Here is a 17691-nt window from a genome sequence, read left to right on the forward strand (position 1 = left end):
CTCCCCAGGCAGGTACATAGTGATCAGGGACAGGATTTCGAGAGTAGGCTCATACATGAGTTACTGGGCATTCTCATAGTCAAGAAGTCGAGGACCACATCTTATCACCATCAGGGTGATCCCCAGGCAGAGAGGTTTAATCGGACCTTGCTAGACATGTTCAGAACCTGGGAAATCAGCAAGAAGTGGAGCCAACATATTGGACATCTGCTCCACTGCTACAACTGTACACGAGATGAAGCTGTGGGGATTGCTCAAGCTACAGAGGCATTACCCTGCTGTCCACTGCCGGGAAGATCCTATCCAGAATTCTGCTGGACAGAATCATCCCTACCATTACCGAAGGCAACCTCACAGAGGGTCGGTGTGGATTCAAAGCGAACAGGGGTACATACGACCTGATCTTGGTCCTGCGCCAGATACAGGAGAAGTGTCGTGAACAATACGTGGGAATATACACAGCGGTCATTGACATGACCAAGGCCTTTGACAGTCAGCTGCGATGGTCTCTAGAAGCTTCTGTCGAAGCTCGGCTGTGCCCTGAAATTCCTCACCATCCTGCAGCAGCTCCGCAAAGGCCAAAGTGGTCAGGTTAAACACAATTATGACCTGTCTGACCCATTCCCCATCAGTATCGGTGTGAAACAAGGCTCTGTTTCGGCACCAACGCTCTCTGACATCTTTTTCAGCATGATGCTGTGAGAGGGACAGAAATATCTTCAACCTCCACCCCCTTCTCACCCAAACAAAAACCAAGCAAAAACCCATTCTCGAGCTCCTATATGCGGACAACTGTGTTCTTCTCAAGCACACAGAGTACTACAGGCTGCAGTCACTCAGTTCACCTAGGCTGCACGGGCTTTCGGCTTAACAGTCAGTCTGAAGAAAACAATGATCCTCCATCAGAAACACGCTCGTGGTGTTTACAGTCTACCTCAGATCACCATTGACAACCACGGTTCAGCATTTCACCTATCCTGGGCAGCATCATCTCCAACAACGCTACGGTAATCGACTCGCCAGAGCCAGCTGTGCCTTTGGGCGCCTTCAGAAATGTGTGTGGAAGAACCACCAGCTGTGCTATCGTCACAATGCTGCTATACGCCTCCAAAGCCTGGGACTTGTACCGCAAGCAAATCCGGTTGAGCGCTTCCATCAGCGTTGCCTCCGCTCCACCATGGGTACCAACCGGCAGGATCATGACTCCAACGAGATCCTGGAGAAGGCACGACTCCATGCATTGAAGCCTCTTTGCTGGTCAGGCCACGCGCCTTGCATGGACAACTCCAGGTTATCGAAAGCAGTAACAGGTCGTGGTGCCCCGCTCAAGAGGTACCAGGACCAACTTAAGCAACAGCTCTCTCAGGCAAATATCGAGGTCAACGAGTGGCAGCAGCTGGCTTGTGGCAGTCAAGAATTTTGAGGAGTCCAGGGGAGCGACTGCTGAAGGGAAGAGGAGATGCAGGGTTGTATGTGGCCTATCAGTGGCATCAACTGAGCTTTACCACGAGGGATTTCCCACAGGTCGGCGGCGGTTATTCAGAAAGGGAACTGTTACATAACCAGCAACAATGAATATCAATCGAGACAGATTATATAAAAACAACCAAACACTTATTAAACACGGATAAACGATAAGGTAAAAAAAAACAAAAACTTTAACCGGAAGTTAACAGATATGCAGCCGTTCACCAACTCGCCACTCAGCTCTTGTTCTTAAAGCATTAAATGCGAAAACAGTTCTTAAAGCGATACAGTCAGATATAGTTCTTAAAGCGATAACTTCGAAAGTCCAACAGATTTACACGTTCAATTGGGAGAGACTTCTCTGGAGAAAGATTTCTTCACAGACGCACCTTTACTGCTGGTTCTGTCCACAGGATTCACGATGCCAAAAATAAACAGTTTAAATCGACTGACCTTAAATTCCTTTAGAGAGAGAGAGCACACCTTTGCATGAACTCATTGCTCTTTCTGGCAAGAGTTATCTCGATGCAGGTTGCTACTCCAGTGAAGACTCAATAAGGTTGATCCTTTATTAAACTGCCAAACGATGCCGACTGCTCTCGATCCTTCGATTCTGCACTTCGATAAATCCTTCACTCTCTCTTCTAATGTTGGAATTGAGTAAATCAACACATTTAGCAAAAATTTCCAGTCCAAATTATAAGGTATTTTGCAACAGAACGCACAACCGTTTTAAAAATGAAACAGCGTCACCAAAAACAAACACGCAACAGAAACGGAGACACAGCACGTTCTACCTGGAAATCTACAAACTCAAAAACCAACTGTGTCACCTGGGTCAACCCTTATATAGTCAAGGGGCACATGTCATCACGTGACCTCACATCGGCGGGAAAAATCACATCAGGTGACCTCCAAAAGACTATTACATCATTCTCACTAAAAAAAAACATATCTCCTTGAGCATGCAACAGGAACTTCGAGAGCGTTTGTCTATTGTACATGGCCTGGCAGCAGGTATAACCGGAGCAACAATCGTGAGTTAGATAGCAGGGAAGGTTCAGGCATAAAAGGGAGACACTGCCTAGCAGAGCGGTCATCGGCAGAGTGATCTGAGGCAGAGTGGTGGGGCTTTGCTCATTCGGGCTTCAGTGAGGTAAAGTGGGTGAGTGGACCTAATTTTCTTCCTTCCATTTTTTTTTAAAAGAGGAATAAAGAGCAGGTCTGTAGGCTTAGTACTTTGCACTGGGTGTCAAATGTGGGGATCCTGGGAATCTTCCAATCTCCAAGATTGCCACATCTGTGTCAGGTGCACCGAGGTGCAGCTCCCGAGAGACGACGTTAGGGATCTGGAGCTGCAGCTTGATGACCTACAGCTTATTAGGGAATGCGAGCAGGAGATAGCTAGGAGCTAAAAGGAGTTAGTCACCTGAAGGCTGCAGGAGTTAGATAAGTGGGTGACTGTCAGGGAAGGGACTGGAAGAGCTCAGATAGTAGAAAGCACCCCTGTATCTATCCCCCTCAGTAATCGTTATCTCATTTTTGATGCTGTTGGGGTTGGGGGGGGGGAGAATGACCTGACAGAGGACAACCACGGCGATCAGGCCTCTGCACTGAGCCTGGTTCTGTGGTGCAGAAGGGAGAGAAAAAGGGGATTCCATAGTGAGGGGAACAGACAGGAGATTCTGTCAGCCTGATAGAGATACCCGCATGGTGTGTTGCCTCCCAGGTGCCAGGGTACAGGATGTCTTGGATCGGGGGCAGAGTATTCTGAAGGGAGGTGGTGAACAGCCAGAAGTCTTGATACACGTTGGTACACAATGACATAGGTAGAAAAAGGGAGGAGGTTCTGAACAGAGAATTCAGGGAGTTGGGCAAGAAGCTGAAAAGCAGGACCTCCAGGGTGGTAATCTCAGGAAAGCTGCCTGTGCCACATGCTAACAAGTGCAAGAATAGCATGATCAGGCATATTAATGTGTGGCTGAGAGACTGGTGTAGGGTGCAAGGCTTCGGATTCCTGGATCACTGTAGCCTTCTTTGGGGGAGGTACGACCTGCACAAAAAGGATGGGTTACACCTGAACTCAAAGAGGTCCAATATCCTAGCAGGCAGGTTTAATATAGCTGTTCAGGAGGGTTTAAACTAATTTGGCAGGGGATGGGAACCGACATGATAGGGCTGAGGAAGGGGAAAACAGAAATAAATCAAAGATAGCATGCAACAGAGATAATAGAAAGGACAGGCAGGAGGTGAGGCATAATCACAGCCAGTGGGATGAGTTACAGGGCAATAGAGGCATGGTGCAGTTAAAACAGAAAGCAACAAATACTGGACTGAAAGTGTTGTATTTGAATGCATGCAACATAAGAAATAAAGTGGACAATCTTAAAATTCAGCTACAGATTGGCAAGTATGACATTGTGACCATCTCTGAAACTTGGCTAAAGGATGGCTGCCAAATAAGAAGAAATTTTTGAATGGAAGAAGGACCCTACCGTGGCTGAGAAGTGAAGTCAGAGCCAAAATAAAAGCAAAACAGAGGGTGTACAAGGAAGCCAAAGCTAGTGGGAAGATAGAGGATTGGGAAGCTTTTAAATACTTGCAGAAGAAACAAAGGTCGTTAGGAAGGAAAAGATGAATTATGAAAGGAAGCTGGCGACTAATATCAAAGAAGATACTAAAAGCTTTTTTAAGTATATAAAGGATAAAAGGGAGTTGAGGGTAGATATAGGACCAGTACAAAATGACGCTGGAGATATTGTAATCAGAGACGCAGAAATGGCAGAGGAACTGAAAACATATTTTGCATGGCTTCACAGTGGAAGACATCTGCAGTATATCGGACATTCAAGAGTGTCAGGAAACTGAAGTATGTGCAGTGAAAATTACAACTGAGAAGGTGCTTGGGAGGCTTAATGGTCTGAGGGTGGATAGATCTCCTGGGCCTGATGGAATGCACCCTCGGGTTCTGAAGGAAGTAGCTAGAGAGATTGCAGAGGCATTAACAATGATCTTTCAAGAATCGATAGATTCTGGCATCGTACCAGATGACTGGAAAATTGCAAATGTTACTCTGCTATTTAAGAAGGGTGGAGGCAGCAGGAAGGAAACTATAGACCTGTTAGCCTGACATCAGTGGTTGGGAAGTTGTTGGAATCGATTGTTAGGGATGAAATTATGGAGTACCTGGAGGCACATGACAAGATAGGCCAAAGCCAGCATGGTTTCCTGAAAGGAAAATCCTGCCTGACTAACCTACTGCAATTTTTTGAGGAAATTACAAGCAGGGTAGACAAAGGGGATGCAGTAGATGTGGTGTACTTGGATTTTCAGAAGGCCTTTGACAAGCTGCCGCACATGAGGCTGCTTAGCAAGATAAGAGCCCATGGAATTACAGGGGAGTTATTAGTGTGGGTGGAGCATTGGCTGATTGGCAGAAAACAGAGTGTGGGAATAAAGGGATCCCATTCTGGCTGGCTGCCGGTTACCAGTGGAGTTCCACAGGGGTCGGTGTTGGGACCGTTGCTTTTTATGATGTATGACAATGATTTGAACAATGGGATTCATGGATTTGTGGCTAAAATTGCCGATGATACAAAGATAGGTGGAGGAGTGGGTAGTGTTGAGGAAACAGAGAGCCTGCAGAGAGACTTGAATAGTTTAGGGGAATGGGCAAAGAAGTGGCAAATGAAATACAATGTGGAAAGTGTATGGTCATGCACTTTGGTGGAAGAAATAAATGGACAGACTATTATTTAGATGGGGAGAGAACTCAAAATGCAGAGATGCAAAGGGACTTGGGAGTACTTGTGCAGGATACCCTAAAGGTTAACCTCCAGGTTGAGTCGGTGGTGAAGAAGGTGAATGCAATGTTGGCATTCGTTTCTAGAGGTATAGAATATAAGAGCAGGGGTATGATGTTGAGGCTCTATAAGGCACTTGTGAAACTACACTTGGAGTATTGTGTGCAGTTTTGGGCTCCTTATTTTAGAAAGGATATACTGACATTGGAGAGGGTTCAGAGAAGATTCACGAGAATGATTCCAGAAATGAACGGGTTACCATATGAGGAACGTCTGGCTGTTCTTGGGCTGTATTCCCTGGAGTTCAGTAGAATGAGCAGGGATCTCATAGAAACATTCCAAATGTTAAAAGGCCTGAACAGATTAGATATGGGAAAGTTATTTCCCATGGTAGGGGATTCTAGGACAAGAGGGCACGACTTCAGGATTGAAGGATGTCCATTTAGAACAGAGATGCGGAGAAATTACTTCAGTCAGAGGGTGGTAAATGTATGGAATTTTTTGTCACGAGCGGCTGTGGAGGCCAAGTCATTGGGTGCATTTAAGGCAGAGATAGATGGGTTCTTGATTAGCCAGGGCATCAAAGGGTATGGGGAGAAGGCAGGGGAGTGGGGATGACTGGAAGAATTTGATCAGCCCATGATTGAATGGCAGAGCAGACTCAATGGGCCAAATGGCCTACTTCTGCTCCTATACATCTTATGATCTTCTAAGGAAGGATCCTATTACCAAAGTGCCCATATCCCAGCTGTTCTCTTGTCCCTACTGTTCCAGAGCCTGCAGATCCAAAATTGGCCTCTGCAGTCACCAACGATCGTGCCATCGCTTCTTCCTTCCTGATCTTTGCAAGCGAAGAACCAGCTATCATCATTATGGCTATTACTCTATTATGGATTTATTATACATGCCCACAAGGAAATGAATCTCAGGGTTGTACATGGTAACATATGCACTTCGATAATAAATTTAATTCAAACTTTGCTCTCAGCTCCAGAAATCCAGATTCAATCACAAACATGTGTTGTCTATGTGAAGTTCACATATTCTCTCTATGACTGTATGTTTCCTTCCAACTTGCAGATCCTCAGTTTCCTCATGGGCTGCCCCCTGTTAGTTTTATTTCGAGACAAGGAACAGCATTGAGCCTTCTGGCCCAACAAGCCACACTGCCCGGCAACCCACTATTTAACCCTATCTTAATCACCAGACAATTTACAATGATCAATTAATCTACCAACCAGTAAGTCTTTGGAATATGGAAGGAAACTGCAGCACCCAAAGGAATCCTACATACTCATGCACAGGACATCCAAACTCCCTACAAACAGCATCAGAATTGAACTCCGGCGCCCCCTGCTGTAACAGCATTGCGCTAAATGCTGTGCTGCCATGGCACCCCAATTACATAATTATTATAACATTTATTGCTTTAATGTGCTGGAAGATTCATTGGTTGCTATAACTTACCCCTCAGTGAAGTTAAATGACAAAAGAAACAACAGGAAAGAATAGACGAGAAAGAGATTTTCCTGCAGGGCTGCAGGAAACCAAGAAGAGCTAACTGCCCCCAGAGTTCAAAGTTGATTTATTATTATTGTATGTATGCATTTCCTTATGATGTACTGCCTTGAGATTCATTTTCTTGAAGGCACTTACAAGGAAAAAATTGAGTTTAATGAAAAAACTGTACATAAACTGGCAAAGACTGGCAAACATCAATGTGCAATAGAAGACAAACCAGAATCAGATTTATTATCACTGCCAAATGTCATTAAATTTGCTATTTTTCAGCTGATACATAAAAATCAATTACTACAGGTTACAGTAAGAAATATTGTTTAAAGTGCAGAAAAAGAGCAAGATAGTAAGGTATTGTCTATGGACCATTCAGAAATCTGACGGCAGATGGAAAGACAGAGTCTGTAAAATGTTCAGAAGGCATCTTCAGGCTCCGGTATCTCCGCTCTAAAGATAGTAATGAGAAGAAGGGATCGTCCTGGGTGGTGGGATCCTGAATGATGGATTCCTCCATCTTGAGTCATTGCCGTTTGAAGGTGTCCTCAGTGGTGTGGAGACGGGTGCCCACGATGGAGCTCACTGAGTTGACAACCTTCCGCAGCTTTTTACAATCCTGTGCACTGGAGCCTGCATACCAGACAGATATACAATCATCTTGGGACATCTGTTGAACTTTGCTATTCTCCTAGGTGACATGCCAAATCTCCTCAAACTCCTAATGAAATATAAGCACTCGTGTGCCTTCTGCATAATTGCACCACTACATTGGGCTCAGGATGGATATTGACACCCAGGAACTTGAAGCTGCTCACCTTTCCACTACTGACCCCTCAGTGAGGAGTGGTGTGTGTTCTCCCAACAACTCATTCCAGAAGTCCACAATCAATTTTTTCATCTTACTGAAGGCAAAACCAAGGTTGTTGTTGTGACACAACTCAACAAGCCAACCTAGCTCAATCTAGTCTGCCTCCTTGGTCACCTTCTAAAATTCTGCTCAAGACAGTTGTGTCATTGGCAAATCCTTTGATGATGTTTGAGCTTTGCCTAGTCACGATGAGTGTAGAGAAAGTAGAGTATCAAGCCAAGCTCACATTCTTGAGGTGTGCTTGTGTTGATTATCAGTGACGAGATGATGTTATTGCCAATCCACGTTGTCTACCGATGAGGAAGTCAAGAACCCAGTTGCAGAGGGAGGTATAGAGACCCAAGATTTGAAGCTTGTCAATTCACACTGAGGGAAATGATGGTGTTGAATGCTGAACTGCAATCAATAAACAGCAGCCTGCCATATTGTAGGTATTAATGCTGTCCAAGTGGTCCAAGGCTGGGTGGAGAGCCACTGAGGTTGCATCTGTTGTAGTCCTATTGTGGCAGCAGGCAAACTGTAGCAGGTCAAGGTCCATGCTTAGTCAGGAGTTAATTCTAGCCATGATCAACCTCTCAAAGCACCTCATTACAGTACCCCATTACAGTAGATGTGAGTGCAACTGGTCGACAGTCACTGAGGCAGCTCACCCTGCTCTTTCTGGTTACTGTTATGATTGTCACCCTTCTGAAGGTGGGAGCCTCCAACTAGCAGTGAGAGATTGAAGATGTCTTTGAGTGCTCCGCCCAGTGGGTTGGCAGTTCAGTGACCTGCCAGGTACACCATCAGGGCCTGAAGTCCTCTGTGGGTTCACCCTCTTGAAGGATGTTTTAACATGCAAATAAAAATACTGAGAACATGAATTGTAAAGAATCCTTGAAAAGTGATCAAAGATTCAAAGTACATTTATTATCAAAGTATGTATGCAATATACAACCCTGAGATTTGTCTTCCCTTAGACATCCATAAAATAAAGAAACATGATGGAACCCAATCAAAGAAAAACATCAAACCTCCAACATGCAAAAAAAAAAGGCGCAAATGGTAAAAAAGACCAAAAAACACACAAAACATAACCTCAAACCACATGGTCATTGAAACAGTCCAGAAATATTCAATTCAGTTCAATCTAGCGCTGTATCGTTCGTTAACTGCAGGCCGCAGAGCAAGTCTGCTCGATCAAAATTAGAATTGATTTTTTTAGATTAGATTATGAGGACACTCAGTCCTCGTTTATTGTCATTTAGTAATGCATGCATTAAGAAATGATACAATGTTCCTCCAGTATGATATCACAAACACATGACAGACCAAGACTAAAACTGACAAAAACCACATAATTATAACATATAGTTACAACAGTGCAAAGCAATACCATAATTTGATGAACAGCGGACCATGGGCACGGTAAAAAAAAAGTCTCAAAGTCCTGATAGCCCTATCATCTCACGCAGATGGTAGAAGGAAGAAAAACTCTCCCTGCCGTGAACCTCCAGTGCCGCAAACTTGCTGATGCAGCATCCTGGAAGCACCCAACCACAGCGACTCTGAGTCCGTCTGAAAACGTCGAGCCCCCGACCAGCCCTCCGACACCGAGCACCATCTCTGCCAAGCGCTTCGACCCCGGCCCCAGCCGCCAAGCAACAGGCAAAGCTGAAGATTTGGGGCCTTCCCCTCCAGAGATTCTCAATCGCATAGTAGCAGCAGCAGCAAAATAGGCATTTCAGAAGTTTTGCCAGATGTTCCTCCATGCTTCTCACGTCCACTCTCCATTGAATCAGGATTGTGCACGGCATCCTACTTGACAGATAACAGATATTCATTCCGGAGTGGCCGCTGCGCACTGTGCTGCGCCGCCATCTTCTCTCTTAATAGTTAATGAAGTTAACCTGATGGCTGTAGGTTAATAATTGTTTGTGAAACTGGTGGTGTGGAACCCAAGGCTTCTGTACCTCGTTCTCAATAGTAGTAGCAAGAAGAGGGAATGGCCAATTTGGTAGAGGCCTTTGATTATGAATATTGCTTTCTTGTAGAAGCACTCTATGTAAATGTACTCAGTGGTAGGAAGGGCTTCACCTGTGATTGACTGGTTGTATTCACCAACATCTGTAGTCTTTTCCATTCCTGGGCATTGGTGTTTCCATACCAAGTTGTGATGCAACCAGTTAGCGTACCCTTCACTCTGTACTTAGAGGTTGGTTCGTTTTTGGTGACATGACAAATCTATGCAAACATTTTAAAAAGCAGGTGTTGTTGCGTATTCTTTGTGAAGACGCTTAAGTGCTGGTCCCTGATCAGATCCTCTGAGATGCTGATGCCAAGGAACTTAAAGCTACTGACTATCTCTGCCTCTGTTCCCCTAATAAAGGCTAGCTCATAGACCTCTGGTTTCTTCCTCCTATAGTCAATAAGCTGCTCTTGTGATTTTCCTGATGCTGAGTGAAAGGTTGTTGTATCGCCTTCAGCCAGGTTTTCAATTACCCTCCTATATGCCAATTCATCACCACCTTTGCTTCAGCCAATAATAGTGCTGGAATCAGCAAACTTAAAAACAGCACTGGAAATGTACTTAGCCGCACAGTCATAAGTATAAAACAAGTAGAGCAAAAGGCTAAGCACACAGCCCTGTGCTGGACTTGTGCTGATGGTGAATGTGGAGGAAATGTTGTTACCAATCCGTACTAAATGTGGTATGACAGTGAGGAAATCGAGGATCCAGTTGATGGTGATAGTGTTGAAAGCTGAGCTGCAGTCACCTTAGGGCATCCTGACATAAACGTCTTCCCTGTCCGGAGCTGAGCGAAGGGTTGATGAAATGGCATCTGCTGTTGACCTGTTGGAATGGTTGGCTAACTGGAATGGATCCAGTCACTCCTCGGGCAAGAGTTGACATGACCAACCTCTAAAAGCACTAAATGGTGGATGCAAGTGCTGAGGCAGGTTACTACCTGAAACAGCTGAAGCTACAGGTTAAAGATGTATGTAAACACTCTAGCCAGTTGATTAACATAGGCCTTCACTACTCTGCCTTCTGGGCCAGATGCCTTCTATGGATGAACCCTGCTGAAGGAAGCTCTCACATCAGCCTCAGATACAGATCACAGGATCATGAGGTTTAGTGCAGGTGGGTGAGGAGGGGGTCTCATGAAGGTGCTTATATATTCTATTGGTCAAAGTCAACATAAAAGGCATCAAGGTCACCTGGGAATGAAACCTCATTGCCATTTATGTTGCTTTGTAGGAGGTGATGACATTCTAGCCCTTTAACAATTGCAGAGCATCTCCATGTGATTCATTTAGTCCAGAATTGCTACTTTGCATAAGAGACAGCCTTCCTGACATCTTACCTAGACCTCTTGTACTTTCACAGATCGCCAGACCTAAACAGCACCAATCCAGCCTGGTGGGATCGGCCTGAAACGTCAACTGTACCTCTTCCCAGAGATGCTGCCTGGCCTGCTGCGTTGTGTGTTGTTTGAATTTCCAGCATCTGCAGAAGTCCTGTTGTTTGGGATTGCTCTGCTTGGAATTGAAGGACACACAATGAGCTGAATGGGATCTTGTGTCACAAGAAATAATCCTTGAGAACTAAGCCTCTCCTCGCTGATAACAGAATTCTAAAAATTTGCAGCCGCACCTCACTAACATTTTCACATCTACCTGACAGTTTGGTGACCAGAACTGCTCAAGGTATGGTCAAATCAATATTTTACAAGAAATTAATTATGATTTCATTGCTCTCATACTTTATGGCAGCATTTATAAAAGTCAAGGATTACATGTATGTATTGTTAAACTTGCCTCAACTTCTGCCACTTCAAATTATTTTTTCCCCACTTTATCCTAAATCTCCCTGTTCTTCTATTCACTTTCATATTGTACCTTCTCGATTATACTGCCTTGAATTCTTGATACATCTAACACTCCATACTTTTCACATTAATTCTCATTCCAAGTGTGCTTGCACATTCCACCAACTAATCTACAATTCTCATTCTTACCTCCAAAGCCACTATGTTTCCCAATTTTTTACCATTATAAATTTGTAAATTGTGCCCTTAATACCCAATTCCCACCACTGCCTGCAATCAGTGGTGCAGTGCTAGCCAGAGCGCACCTGATCTCCTGGGATTGGGAGCGAAAACATCTTGTTAAATCCACTCGCTGGATTTTTTTTTTTGTTTTTGGCACCATTCTTTGTAAACTCCAGAGTCTGTCGTGTGTAAAAATCTCAGGAGATCAGCAGTTTCTGAAATACTCAAATCACTGTGGGTGGCACCTAATTAATTAGCTTGTTTATTTCGGCTTCTTTCTTAAAGATGTGCGGGACGCGCTCCGGCTAGCACTGCACCCCTGCCTGCAAGGAGTTTGTGCGTTCTCCCTGTGATGAATTGGCTTCCACCAAGGCACCAGGGATAACTCTCCTGTCCACACAGAAATCTTTAACGTACCCGAGAGCAGCTACAGTATACTCAACCTCCGGATGTTGAACACAGAAACTAGGTTGTTGAACTTCTGCGGTAGTCAAAAAGACAGCATGGTTGTGTAGTGGTTAGCACAATGCTTTACGGTACAGGCAACCCGGGTTCAATTCACCCCACTTCTACCTTCTCTCCGTGACTGTGTGGATTTCCTCTGGGTGCTCCAGTTTCCTCCCATAGTCCCAAGATATACCGGTTGGTAGATTAATTGGCCATTGTAAATTGTCATGTGATTAGGCTAGGATTAAATCGGGGGATGCTGGGCAGCACAGCTCGAAGGGCCAGAGGGGCCTATTCTGCACTGTAAAAAAAGACAAGTGCTAAGGAAATGGCAAAAATGCTGCCAAAGATGTCACAAGGCACAAAAAGGAACAATATTACCTGATTATGAATGGTTTTGATGACAGAAGATAAGAGGGACCTCTTTCCATTGACAAAAGAATGGTAACCAGAGAATAAATTCACTACTGCTTTAATGGTGAGTAAAATGGTAACTTATACGTCAGAAGAATAGTTATTGGCTGAGCATCATCCTTTTAGCCCTTCATCTCAAATTCAAAATTAAACTCTTTGATTGCAGCTTTTTATACCCAAATTAATGAGATACTGAGAGCAAATCAGTAAGAATTACTTCTGGACTTCAACAAAAATGTTGTGGCAACTCGAACAAACCAATGCTGCTGCTGGAGACACCATGGGTTCTTGTATAATGCACCCTCTGATCAATCCAATAATAATGTTGCAAAAAATCAAAGAAATGCAGTTGATCCTGTAATAGCAACTAGAAAAACATACAATCTTGAACTGATGAAACTTATGAAACTAAACTAGCGATATGAAAAGTACTTAAGCAAATTTAAATGATTTCAAGTGTAATTAAGCAAAGGCAAGTGATCAACAAAAAATATGACATCCGCTAGTCCCCAGCTTTATATTGCCCACAAGGCATGAATACATAACTAAGCCCTTTGCTTCTACCAAGTTCCCACCCACGTAACTAGCTACCATAATAAATGTGCAACACAGAATATAATGCAGATAGCAAACAGATGGATGGCTCCTACACAAAAAAAACATTACATCAGTGCCATTGAGATGGAAAATAGTCATGGGATTATTGGTTGCAAGGACAATTGTGAGAGCTAAATTCATCCTATCTGCTGGAAAATGGACGAAGAATATTTACAACACGCTGGAGGAACTCAGCAGGTCGGGCAGCATCCGTGGAGAAGATCGGTCGACGTTTCGGGCCGGAACCCTTCGTTAGAACTGTAGAGGGAAGGGGCAGAGGCCCTATAAAGAAGGGGAGAGGGTGGGAAGGAGAAGGCTAGTCAGTTCCAGGTGAAAAACCAGTAAGGGGAAAGATAAAGGGGTGGGGGAGGGAAGCAGGGAGGTGATAGGCAGGAAAGGTGAAGAAAGAATAGGGGAAAACACAATGGGTAGTAGAAGCCCAGCCTCCGGATCCAAAACATTATCCTCTGAAACTTCCACCACCTTCTACAGGACCCCACCACTAAGCACATCTTTCCCTCTCCGCCTTCCGCAGGGATCGGTCCCTCCCTACGGATCTCCCACCTGGCACTTATTCCTGTAAGCGCAAGTGCTACACCTGTCCGTACACCTCCTCTCTTGCCACCATTCAGGGCCCCAAACAGTACTTCCAAGTGAGGCAACACTTCGCTTGTGAGCCTGTTGGGGTCATCTATTGCATCCGGTGCTCCTGGTGCGGCCTCCTCTACATCGGTGAAACCCGACGCAGATTGGGAGACCACTTCGTTGAGCACCTCCGCTCCGCCTGCCACAACAGACAGGATCTCCCGGTTGCCACCCACTTCAACTCTGCTTTACATTCCCATTCGGTTATGTCCATACATGGCCTCCTCTACTGCCATGATGAGGCTAAACTCAGGTTGGAGGAGCAACACCTCATATATCGTCTGGGTAGTCTCCATCCCCTTGGTATGAACATAGAATTCTCCAACTTCCGGTAATTCCCTCCCCCTCCCTTCCCCTATCCCTATGTCACTCTGTCCCCTCCTCCAGCCGCCTACCACCTCCCTCTTGGTTCCGCCTCCTTCTACTACCCATTGTGTTTTCCCGTATTCTTTCTTCACCTTTCCTATCACCTCCCTGCTTCCCCTCCCCCACCCCTTTATCTTTCTCCTTACTGGTTCTTCACCTGGAACCTACCAGCCTTCTCCTTCTCTCCCTCCCCCCACCTTCTTTATAGGGCCTCTGCCCCTTCCCTCTACAGTCCTGATGAAGGGCTCCGGCCCGAAACGTCAACCGATCTTTTCCACGGATGCTGCCCGACCTGCTGAGTTCCTCCAGCGTGTTGTGAGTGTTGCTTTGACCCCAGCATCTGCAGATTACTTTGTGCTTATGAAGAATATTTACTTTGACATTTTGGAAATCGTCAAGACTTTGATGAAATTTCCACTCAATTACTTGCATTTACCCATGCAAGTGCTGGCAAGATTAGAATCTCGCAATCTTGCCAGCTGACTTTTGCCACTCAAAACTAACAAGGAGTTTACTTACATTCCCCAGAAATGACTCTGAAGTATAGCATCTACTTTTGGATTCTACAGTCATTGCAATGGCAATTGCACTGCTGTAAAAATAGAAAAATAGCTGAATTACTTCATTTTAAAATGCAAACAAATGATTTTAGTTTTTCGTTCTAGCTCAATTCAAAATAAAATTTTAAGTAGCATTTTGGCCATATCCAAATCACAGGAAACTTCAGAAGTATTAAAACACAGGTTTGATGATTAAGTTAATGTTGGCTTTCATTTCTGTCGCAGAGGTGGTTTTGATTTGCCTTGGGGTGGCCATAAGTGTCTTGTCTACATTGGGACTTGACTAGTGATGAATGCATTGGTTAAAATCACAGCTTGAAGATATGGATGGTAACTAATTTCAAAGGGTATGCACATTTAAGTAGGATTCCATTTACCACTTGGTTGATGTATTCAAAAGCTTTCTGAAGATTAGAAAAGATCTTGTGCTTTGAATGGTTCCTAGTCCTTTTTTTTTAAGATTTTCCATGTAATGAAGATCATGTTCACATTTTGCTACCTAACAGAAAAAATCTCTTACAACACATCAATCACTGAAGGGAAATAATCAAGAAAGATTCTCTGTGACAGAAACAATGGAGACCTTTCTATAACCATCACAAATTGGACACAAAGGTCACAATTACAGTCTCGCTGATCTCTTCGTATGCACTCCTCTTCCTAAACTAGGGAGACAAAGCCATGAATTTGGTCTGCAATATTGTAGAACTTCAACAGGAACATTGTTTTCAAACTGAATGGCCCTTCCAACCATATTTTGGGCTGGAAGAGTGGTAGGATTTCAACACTTGTATTGGGTTGGTGTCAGGATTATTTGAGTGAAGCAGAGTGAATCTAAGACAAAGTGACATTCAAAGTATTCACCTTCTAAGCAGGCACTGACTGCCTCTCCCCTCCTTTCTAAACTGGCTCTCAGCAAGGTGGGCCCCTTGGCTACCTGGACAATGAATGGTCTCAACCACATTGGAGATCCCATAGGTTATGAGTTGGTGGAGGCTCTTGTTCTTTCCACAATCAATCTGCTCCTTAGGTCAGATGCTTTTTATTGAACTATGGATCTGAATCTTACTCTCATTTCCTGCCCAAGAACATGTTGTGCTTGTGGTTAATTAGCTCTTCATTTTCCCACTTGTTCTCATCAAACCTGTCTCTTTACAAGAGCAAATTATAGTGAACTCCAGTACAGTCCAGCCACTGTGGGCATTCTGCAACTTCTGCTGGTTAAGAGTCAGCAGGTTGCACTGACTGAAAAGAGTTGTCATTTAGGTCTCAGGTTGGATGAAGGTGATGAAAACGACAGACTGGGTTAGGTAGTGGCTCAGTCATCAGTATTTCTGATGGTATTGGTGATAAGGTCATCCTCGCTATGACGCATTTGGATGAGGCAATGTTCCAACAATAAACACCTAGATTGAGGGAGATATCACAAAGCCTCAAGTTCATTTCTCAACAAAAACATTGTAGGAGGCATACAGTTGTTATGTGTTGTGCTCAGTAGAGTGTCATTCTACATGGCAGGAAGGAGATTAGAGATCCAGTCAAATAAAAAAAATTGTGTGAATAATCTAATCAAGGGGTGTTAAATATTGAAAGGAGAGAACTTCCAAGATCATGGCACCTGATCAAGTGCAAACAGTACTCCATGACTCCCACACTAAACAGCGCTGCAACTTCTAACCCCATCTCCTCACTCAACTTTCAATCCCATATGGAGCAAGTAACTTCCATGGGCTAATATGCACTAACTACAAATCCTTTCACAGAAATTCCCACGTTCTCCTTCTCTCAGCAAACTGATGGAAGTCATCACCAATGTGATCAGGTGGTGTCAACTCACCAATAATGTACACACTTATAGAGTTTGTTGGGGTTTTTTTTTGCAAAATTACTTAGCTCAAGCTCTCATCACAGCCTTAGTGCAGACATAGACCAAAAGTTTGAATGCTGGTGGTGAGCTGAGAGTGACCACCTTTGATATCAAAGCAACATTTGACCAATTGTGACATCAAGATACCCTGGTAAAACTGAAGAGGATGAATCCAAGAGGAAAACACCCCAATTATTGGTATATGTCACAAAGGAAGATGGTTGTAGTTGCTGGATCACCTCAGCCCCAGGACAGCCACATAAACACCACGGCTTCAAGAGCAGCAAGTGACTCACTTCATGACACTGAAAACCTGTCCACCATCAACAAGGCACATTTCAGGAATGTGATGGATTATCCATCCATTTCCCTGGATGAGGACAGGATCAGTATGTAGAGTGGCTGAATGATGTCCAGAACAAACAATCTGTCTGATTCACATTCCATCAAATCCCCTAAACATTAATTCATATCATCATCAATGCACAGTGACCTGTCACCTATAGCATCTCCAAAATGCACTACAGATGGTCATCCAGGATAGTCCAACATCGTCTCCCAACTCCTGATCACCAAGGAAAAGAGTGGCAGGTGTAAAAGAACATGACTATCTCCAGGTTCCTCTTCAAGTTGAGTACTGTTGTAAGTTGCAAGGCATCCTTATTACTGCACTAAATCCTGGCATTCCCTGCCTAACAGCAGGGGGAGTATTTTCACCAGAAGGACTGCAGCAGTGAAAAGCAGAAGCTCATCATTATCTTTTCAACAATTAAGGATATTGCCTTGCCAGAGACAGTCGCATCCCAATGTTTTTTTTCACATTAAAAAGCATCATCAGATTGCATTTACATCAGCACCATGCATATCTTGATAGTCCTATTGAAGATTAAAACAGATTAGTGCATAGTGCCTGAGAGATGAAAACTAAACATGTTTTTGTAAGTTGACTGTAGCCTAATGAATTAAGTTAAAATAATTAAATAAGACAGTCATAATATTCATGGATATGGCATTAATTTAGGTTGAGTTATCCTGCTGATACAAAATTCCTTTATCTTACTTGGATAACTTATTTCATCTAGTCTTTCTCCCTTTCTCTGGATTTCTA

Source organism: Mobula birostris, chromosome 6, assembly GCF_030028105.1.
Source record: "Mobula birostris isolate sMobBir1 chromosome 6, sMobBir1.hap1, whole genome shotgun sequence".
Lineage (NCBI taxonomy): Eukaryota > Metazoa > Chordata > Chondrichthyes > Myliobatiformes > Myliobatidae > Mobula > Mobula birostris.